Source organism: Ixodes scapularis, unplaced genomic scaffold, assembly GCF_016920785.2.
Source record: "Ixodes scapularis isolate PalLabHiFi unplaced genomic scaffold, ASM1692078v2 PGA_scaffold2__306_contigs__length_199485367, whole genome shotgun sequence".
NCBI lineage: Eukaryota > Metazoa > Arthropoda > Arachnida > Ixodida > Ixodidae > Ixodes > Ixodes scapularis.
In genome coordinates this window covers 50608132-50616194 of record NW_024609857.1, presented here as the reverse complement: position 1 = coordinate 50616194, position 8063 = coordinate 50608132, and positions in this window count along the sequence as shown.

Sequence of the window (8063 nt, the reverse complement as noted above, 5' to 3'; positions counted from 1 at the left end):
AGCGTTTTTCATCAGACATTTTTCAAACGTCCCATCGCACTCCCCCTCCCCCTTTTCCTCCAGTGTTTAAAACTGCTGCTCTTGTGCCGGCGGTTTTAATCCGACTGAGGTTCTATATATCCGATTGCAAAAGGCTTTAACATCGCATGAGCACTTTGGAAAATAATCAAGCACATAAAAAAAAAACCTTGTGTTTTGGATTTGCGAGGTGCAAAAACAGGCTTCGTCTGTTATTTACCCCCTTCCCTCAGTAACATACTCGACTTCGTCATAATAAACTAGCAAAATACACTTGTGCACGGAGCAAAGTGGAAAATTTTGAAAGTTTTGCTTTCCCTAATAATTTAACTAAAACTGAACTGTACTGAATGGCAGAAATACTTCGACATAAAACTATGCGCCCTAATGAAAATATATCGTTTTATATTCTGGTACCGTTACAGGTTAGCGCAGCCCGGTTGAACCAGGAGGACATAATTCTAAAGTGCTTCCGGTTGGGTTCTAGTTGGGTCCTTTGCAGAGGAGAAAAATCCTCACCTTCGTCTTTTTTTTTTTTTTGGGGGGGGGGGGGGGTTTCCGGGTTTTTCCGAATCAATTGAACCCTACCGTTGCCCTCACTATGGTCGAGTCGCGCTATCCACTGTGCTCCTTCACTTGCTAACAATACCTTTGACATGCGTAGGACATGCCGCACGACCGCCAACCGGGTTCTGGACGCCGAAACGCTCTCTCGTCGCGATTGGGATCCTACGTTCCGAGGGGCCGGCAGCCGTCTCGGGCACCATCGTACCGGTTCCAGCCCGCGCCCACGCGCCCTACAGAACACATTGCCACGTGGACCGCTCTGACCCCGGACGGGTCCGCCGTTGGCTGGTGGTCGCGACTTGCATGGGACGACCAGCCCCAGGTCCTGATGGGAACACCGGCCGGTCAAGTCCCGGAACCCTTTCGACGCCTGACCATCACCGACCGGCACCCCACGGAGCCCCGGGCACACTATGCCCCGGAAGAAAGGGCCCTGCTCTGCGAAGTCTGCGGGGGTACCAGAAATTCACTGGCCCACGGGCCGGCCTGCTCCACCGCGAGCGCGCACGAGCCGCCCGAGGGGTCGGCGCGCAGCAGGCACCAGCCGCCCACGTGCCGCAGGACGCGGACGCGGCACTGAACTTACTCCGCCGACAGCGCCCGCACCTCCTCCGAGAGTCGGACGACGTCATCTTTTGGCGAATTCGCGTGGTCGCCTCTCTCCTCTGACCTCGATTCAGCAGAGCGCCCCCTCCTCTCCGCCAGAGCTACTCGGGATCCTTTTCAGCCGATCACAACTGCTGGCTTCAGAGCGCTCCGAGATTCTCAGAGCAGTCACGGAATTCATATTTCTTGACATTGGTAATGCGTTAAAAACAACACGATCTTACAGCGTACGGTGGACGACTGAGCAAATTTTACGCTCGCAACGTGATGAAATAAGTGTTGGGACGTAAATTAATTTACGCATCAACATTAAAAAAAAAAAAAAAAAAAGAAGAAGAAAACGGCAGTATGCGAATTGATTTTCGCTGAACGGAACGAAAGCCAACGCTTGGAAAGAGTTGTCAACTCATTGCGGTTTCGTCCGTGAACGCGCAGCGATAGCGGTCATGCGTGCGACAGAACAGGCAAATATAAAATGGTTAATAAATCGCATTTTTGTCACGGCGAAATATCGTGCAAGCATCGCCATGTGGCCAAAATCACAGTGCATTATATTCGGCTCTCCCTTTATTTTAGAACACAAACCTTTGAACGCACTTTTACCAAACCTGAAAATGTCTTGAAGCGACCACAAAACCCGGGAAAACAGCGGCGAGCCCTGCGAGCTGTGTCTTCGTCGGTTAGGCTTAGCTGATTCACCGCCGTGAGATGAACGATCTCGTGAAAGCACTGGGAATACTTCACACGTAGACTTTTTCTGTTACGGTCGCAAAGGAATGTCGTCCCGTCCGTCGTAATCCTCGCACCGTCGAATTCACAAGCACTTCGTAGAACCACATTTCAACCGCCGTCATGCCGTGCCCCACACACCACCACCGAACCACAGACCACTGCCGGCCATCGTCAACAAAACCACGTGATCCCCGTCCAAGTACCACGTGACGCCTGCGCCACTCCGCACTCCGACGGCTACACACGGAGTGCCAAAGAGCGCTCTGAGAGGGAGAGTCGTCCTCGGAATGAACCACCCGATCAGGCCGCAGCACTCTCTTTCAACCACCCGATCACGCGCGCTCTGGAAAGAGCGCTCGAGAGCGCGCAGAAAGAACCACGCGAATTCGCCATTTGAAGACGACGACGCCTAGTACGCGCGCACCCAGAGGGGAGGAAAGTGTGGGGGCGCTCGCCCGCTCAAGCGGGAGGGGGGCGTGAAAGCACCGCACATCCCGCTATAAGAGTCAGGCCAACTCTGCCCAGCGGCAGGCGCCGCTGGGAACCCGAAAGGTAATAAGCGTTTGTCTTGTTGAACTGGATTCCGGGTGTCGTACCTCCCTACGGGCAGCAGCAACTTCAAGGCCAAACCGCTTGAAACCTTAAACACTTAGTTAACAAAACTGACACCGGACACTTACGTCGACCCCTACTTTGAGGTGACAGTTTCGTTTCTCTTGCAGACATTGTCTTCCAGAGTACAACGTTTTACCATAAAGAACACTGAGGTTAAGAGGTCGATGGCAGACTTCGTTAGCGCACCGCAGCTCGTAGCACGTAGAACGAGAGCTCGCGTTGCAGAGCCCAGGATTCCTGGATTGAATTCCTACACCTGGCCGTTTCGATATAGGTGAGCATCGTACTGGCGTGCGGTCGTGTATTATTACAGAGTTTTAGTAGATCGTTCCGATGACTCCGATAACGTCACCCAATACTCCGCCTTTGCGCATGCATCGTATCGTTACCGGGGGTATCGGGAACGGCCTTCCAGGTCTCTCAATCACTGCACGATGCACGTCAAGCGCCTCGAGCTATTCTTCGCCACCACAACTCTCATCGGTCAGCTGCCTTTTTATACTTGGTATTGCCTCAAGTCCAGACGGAGTTAGCGGTACGAGCTACTGGGACCAATCAGACGTCCAAAGAGAACCATCATGGTGCTCGTCGTGTTTCTGTTCGTGCTCTATCACCGCTGAACCAATCATAAACAAAGAAGGCCCAGTGACTTGCGCTTTTAAGGGTGCCTGATCGGTCTCCTTTAGCTCGTAGCATCGACTGCGTGTGAATTTAAGCTGAAACTAAGTATAGCAAGTTTACTGCACTGTGAAGTTTCTCATCGACAGCGCAAACAAGTGCCGCCATATCTCGGAAGGCTGTCCGAGACCGAACTTAAACTGTCTCATCACAAACAACTATTTGCTTTTTTTTTTTTTTCTTAACGTGAATGTGAAATTGTCGCAATCTTGCCGTGACGCTCAGCGTAGAATAATGCTTAAAAAACATCGTATACTGCGACATACGTTTTATATCTTCAGCAACCCTTTGCAGACGACATTTCTGGAACCCATCATTTGTTAACCCCGTGCTTCGAAAATCGCCGCGGACATCAAGATTCACACGACGTTTTTCAGTGTTGGTGCACACGAGACTTGTTTTAGAGCTAAAATCAAACAAACGGTTAAGAAACGGAAGCCTCTAAGCTGAAGCTAATTCGCGAGGAAAGCGAAAACAATGGTATCGAGATAAAAACTTCCGCATAAATAGCATATACGGGAAAATGCATGAATGGCTATCCCTTCGACGCTGGAGTTTCTCGAAGCTCCTGTTGAACGACAAAAAAAACAAAAAAAACCAAGAGATCTGTGCGAGCAACTTCGCTATGGCGAAACATTATAAACGAAAGTGAAGGATATGGTTTGGACCCTATCCAATGTATTTCGCAAAACCTGATTTTCCTGCTCAATTAGGAAGCGCGAAAAAAACAAACAAAAAAACGCCTCTTTTATTTTACGCAATATGGGACGAAATAAGTTGATTATTCATGAAGGCGTCAAATAATACTTTTATCTCTGTATAAAGTGAGGAAATATTGTTTTCTAGATCCTATTCCTTTATAAACCGGGAACCGTGTTTTTCGGTATACAGAGGTAAACTCAGAAGAGTAACTCCCAAACGGCTTGATCAAAATCAGAGAAAAGCAAATGCCCCCAAGTACACAATGTATACTTCATGAAAAAAAAAATATCCAAGCTTCATGAAAAGATATTTTTCTCGGCGGGTTTATTTTGTGTAGTTTCCGGAAGACAGCCCACATTGAACTGTACGTGAAGCTGCTTCAGCCATCGGGAGCCAGACCCCTTCTTTGGTGTCCTTCTCTTATCTGTGCCGAAACGTTTTCCCAAGCATTCGGGCCGGTTTCTTGCACCACGGTGATTGAAGAAGTCCTTAGGCGTGTCCTGTTTGCTTCAACATAAGCCCCGAGAAACACCGTATTTTAGCTCGACATCAGAAATAAACGCCGCAAAACACTGACTCTGCGGAAAGCAATAAACTCCGACTGCCTCCAGATATCTCAGCGATCGGTTATTGAAGGAGAGGGTGCCACAGGAAAAAAATTACCGTGTTTTTGTCACTATACAAAAATAAATCACGCATTGCCGAATGATCGTCTCGGCTAGCTCTTCTCTAGTTGAAACGCAAAATATTTAAGAGATTTTTGAAAACAACAACGACAACAACAGCGAAATTAAATAGCCCCTTCCCCTGGCAAATAGCGAGCGCTCGGCGCGCGCTCGCCGAGCGGATTCTTGTTTCCCTCGCGAGATGAGAGCAATCTCTCCGTGTGCCGCTTGTAGATCTGGAGCCAGTGGGGCGCTCGCCGAGCGGCTCCAACCGCTCCGTGGAAAAGTGGCGGAGCGCGTCGAGCGGTTCGGAGTAGTTCTCCGTGCAGCCTTTTTCGGAGGAGTACGATCTGTAGTCGTCTCTCGCAACGTTTCAGTTTCGTTATCGACATTCCCGCGGGGGCGTGAAGGAGTTTCGCGTCTTTTTTGTTTCGATTGCTGAGTCGGCTTTCTTGGTGTGCTTGCTTTCGTTCCCCTCGTCATGACCGACTCACCCGAGCATACTGCGGCGATGACATCGATGGAGTTAATTTCAGGAGGTCTAATAAAACGCGCTGGCAGCGACGAAGATACCAGCTTAGCTCCAGCTGAAGTGACGACGAGGCAGCCGTTCTCGGCGTTACGTCGAAGGTGTTGTGCGCGCCTATGCGGAAGAAAGCTAGGTATGTCGTTTGTTCGTTTTCTGGTCTCTGTAATGTAATTCAAATAATTAGAAGACAACACGCCAAATACTCCGCAGATGGAAGTTGCCTTTGGAGATGACGATCGCTTTACGGCATACGTGTTTATCCAACGGCTCGTACAAGTAATTCTAGTTGTCTTCATCGGGCTTATATAACTGTAAGGGAAAATGAATTGTGTCTTAACGTCGGGGTAACCGTTAATCAAGTAGTAAACAATTCATCTTTTGTGAAAGCATGAAGTTCCGGTCAGAACTTCATGCTTTCAGCAAGATAGCAATGGGAGCCTCAACTGTTCAAAAGCGAGAGCAGACGCTCTGGCAGCGGTGGCGCTGGGAGCGTTACGCTCGATTTGCTCCGCAGCGCGTGCCACTGGGATGGGTCACGTGACCGATCGCTCACGGAGGCCGACCGCTCGACGACCGCTAGCGCGGAGCGCTCGGCATTTGCCAGGGGAAGGGGCTATAAGATTACAACGGGACCAAAGTAACACACTCATAGAAAGAGGTAGCTCGCAGAACTTGATCACGGCGTTTCCAAACACAGACTGGCGAATATGCCTCATGCGGGTAGGCAGGGTCGGCCCTTTTTATTACCCTCACGAAACCTCACTATTAAACATTAACGCTTTTTCTAGGGTGAGCTACACTGGCCGAGGTTGAGCAGCTTCGCGTGGCTCCTGGAAAGCCGTGCTGCGCATGCGCGAGGAGCAGTGACGTCACACGGCGCACAGCTGGCGCGCCGGAGCCGCCGCCGCGCGCGTCTTGCCGGTCTGCGCATTCCAGAGGAGTGAGGTCATAGCCGCGGCAGACGCACTGGCGCCGGCGTGTGCCCAGCTCTGCGCCTGCGTTGCGCGGTAGCCAAGTCTGACGCTGCACCGGAGCCGCTTGATCTAGTGCCTCTCATTTTGTGTGCTGGGCAGAGGTCTCAGGGGGGTACACATATAGCGGGGCGTTTGCCAGTGTGCTATAGCCATGGAGAAGGAGAGCGAAATTGCTGTTCAGCGACGCAGAAAAGCGGAGAAGTTTAACTCATCGGATCCCGTTGCCTGGCAATCAGCGGTTGAGCGTAGGAAGAACGAACAGAAGAAGGCTAAACGTGCTGCGGAGACACCGTTGCATAGGGAGGAGCGTCTAGCAAAGCGGCGTCACCAGGAGGCTGAGCGACGTGCCCGACCGCTCACGCTACGTATATCCTGGCATAGCCGAGCTAAGCCACTGCAATTTTTGTAACAGTAACACTGTTTTTTAACACAGAATGCGCTTATGGTATAGATTTAATAGGAAAGTGCCACGCTCGAGTGGTACAAAAAAGCGTTAGGCGTAGACCAAGGCAATATGAGGGATACATAGCCCGTACCAGGCAATGCATAAGCATCCAAAGCGTATAGAATAGTCCTAACTAGTCGTAACAAATCATACGTGACCATTACGAGGGACACAGAATTGAAAACACAGGGTCATAACAACGAGAAGCTCAGCGGGAATCGAACCCCTGACCACGGGATCAGCAGAACGATATTTTTAGGAGCGAAGCTCCTTAGGGGCTCGCCATGTCCGTCCGCCGTCGGGCGCACGTGCTCCTGCTCGTGAGCTTACGTGCTCACGAGCACGTGAGCACGTGCTCCCGTGCTTGTGTAGGGCAAAAAAAGAAAACAACCGCATCTCCACCTGGTGAATGACGTTGATTGGGGGGGGGAGCTCGGGTGGGGCTGGTCTGCGTAGACGCTGAGCCGCAGCATGACGAGCCTTTCGTTCGTTTTCATCCATGTCAGAAAGAGAGTGTGTGGTATGGAACGTGGTTATATACGCATTTGAGCATTTGACCGCAGCTTGACATGGATGAAAACGAACGAAAGGCTCGGCATGCTGCGGCTCAGCGTCTACGCAGACCAGCACCACCACAGCTTCGCCCCAATCAACACCATTCACCACGTGGAGATGCGGTTTTTGCTCAGCGCCACACGTAGGAGATGGAGGAGAGCGCAAACAACTGAACTAAGCATGACTTGCGCCGACGGTCGCCCGCGGTAGCACGCGACTGTTCTTCGGTGAGTGATGCTTGGTCCCGCATACTTAGTCCGCAGGCAACCGTCGATGGCGAGTTGCTAGAGAGTTTTAGGGAACCGTTTTTGCTCATCCGATACGGTACGACGGGCCCTCTGGTACGAACTGCGCCTAGGGGGTCTACTGCGCTAGCGCATGCGCAGTTCGTACCGGCGGGCCCGTCGTACCGTATGGATGAGCAAAAACGGTTCCCTAAAACTCTCGAATTTCACCTAAATCCGATCCTAGCTGACGGTATGGAATACGATAGAGCCAAGCAAGCAAAGCCAGCAAAAAAAAAAAAAGAAAAAAAAACGTAGTCACAGCGCTCGTTTTTTGTTTTTTTTTGTATTTGGGTGTTGGGGGGGGGGGGGGGAACCGGCTGAACCTATTGCGCAAGAAAAAAGCGCAACATCACGGCGCCTTCATTGTGCCCCATTCGTCCAGTCGGTGCTAGCAAACCAGCGAGGTAGAGAGCCTTAGAGTGACAAGCAGGCAGCTAAAAGTGATCCCTAATTGGCCGCCGCCATGTTGCACATTTTTGACCACAGTCACGTGACCTTATAGCTTTTCGTCTAGATTTCAAAGGGATACTGAAGCAAAATTTCGAGCCCACAAATCAACCCTGGTCGGATAGGCGGGACGCTGCAAAACCCGAAAACATCACTAGTACAGCGATATCTCTTACGGATCGCCGTATTTTTTGGAAAAAAAGTGCGCCATTGAACACGGCCGACGAGGCCGACGAGACGAGC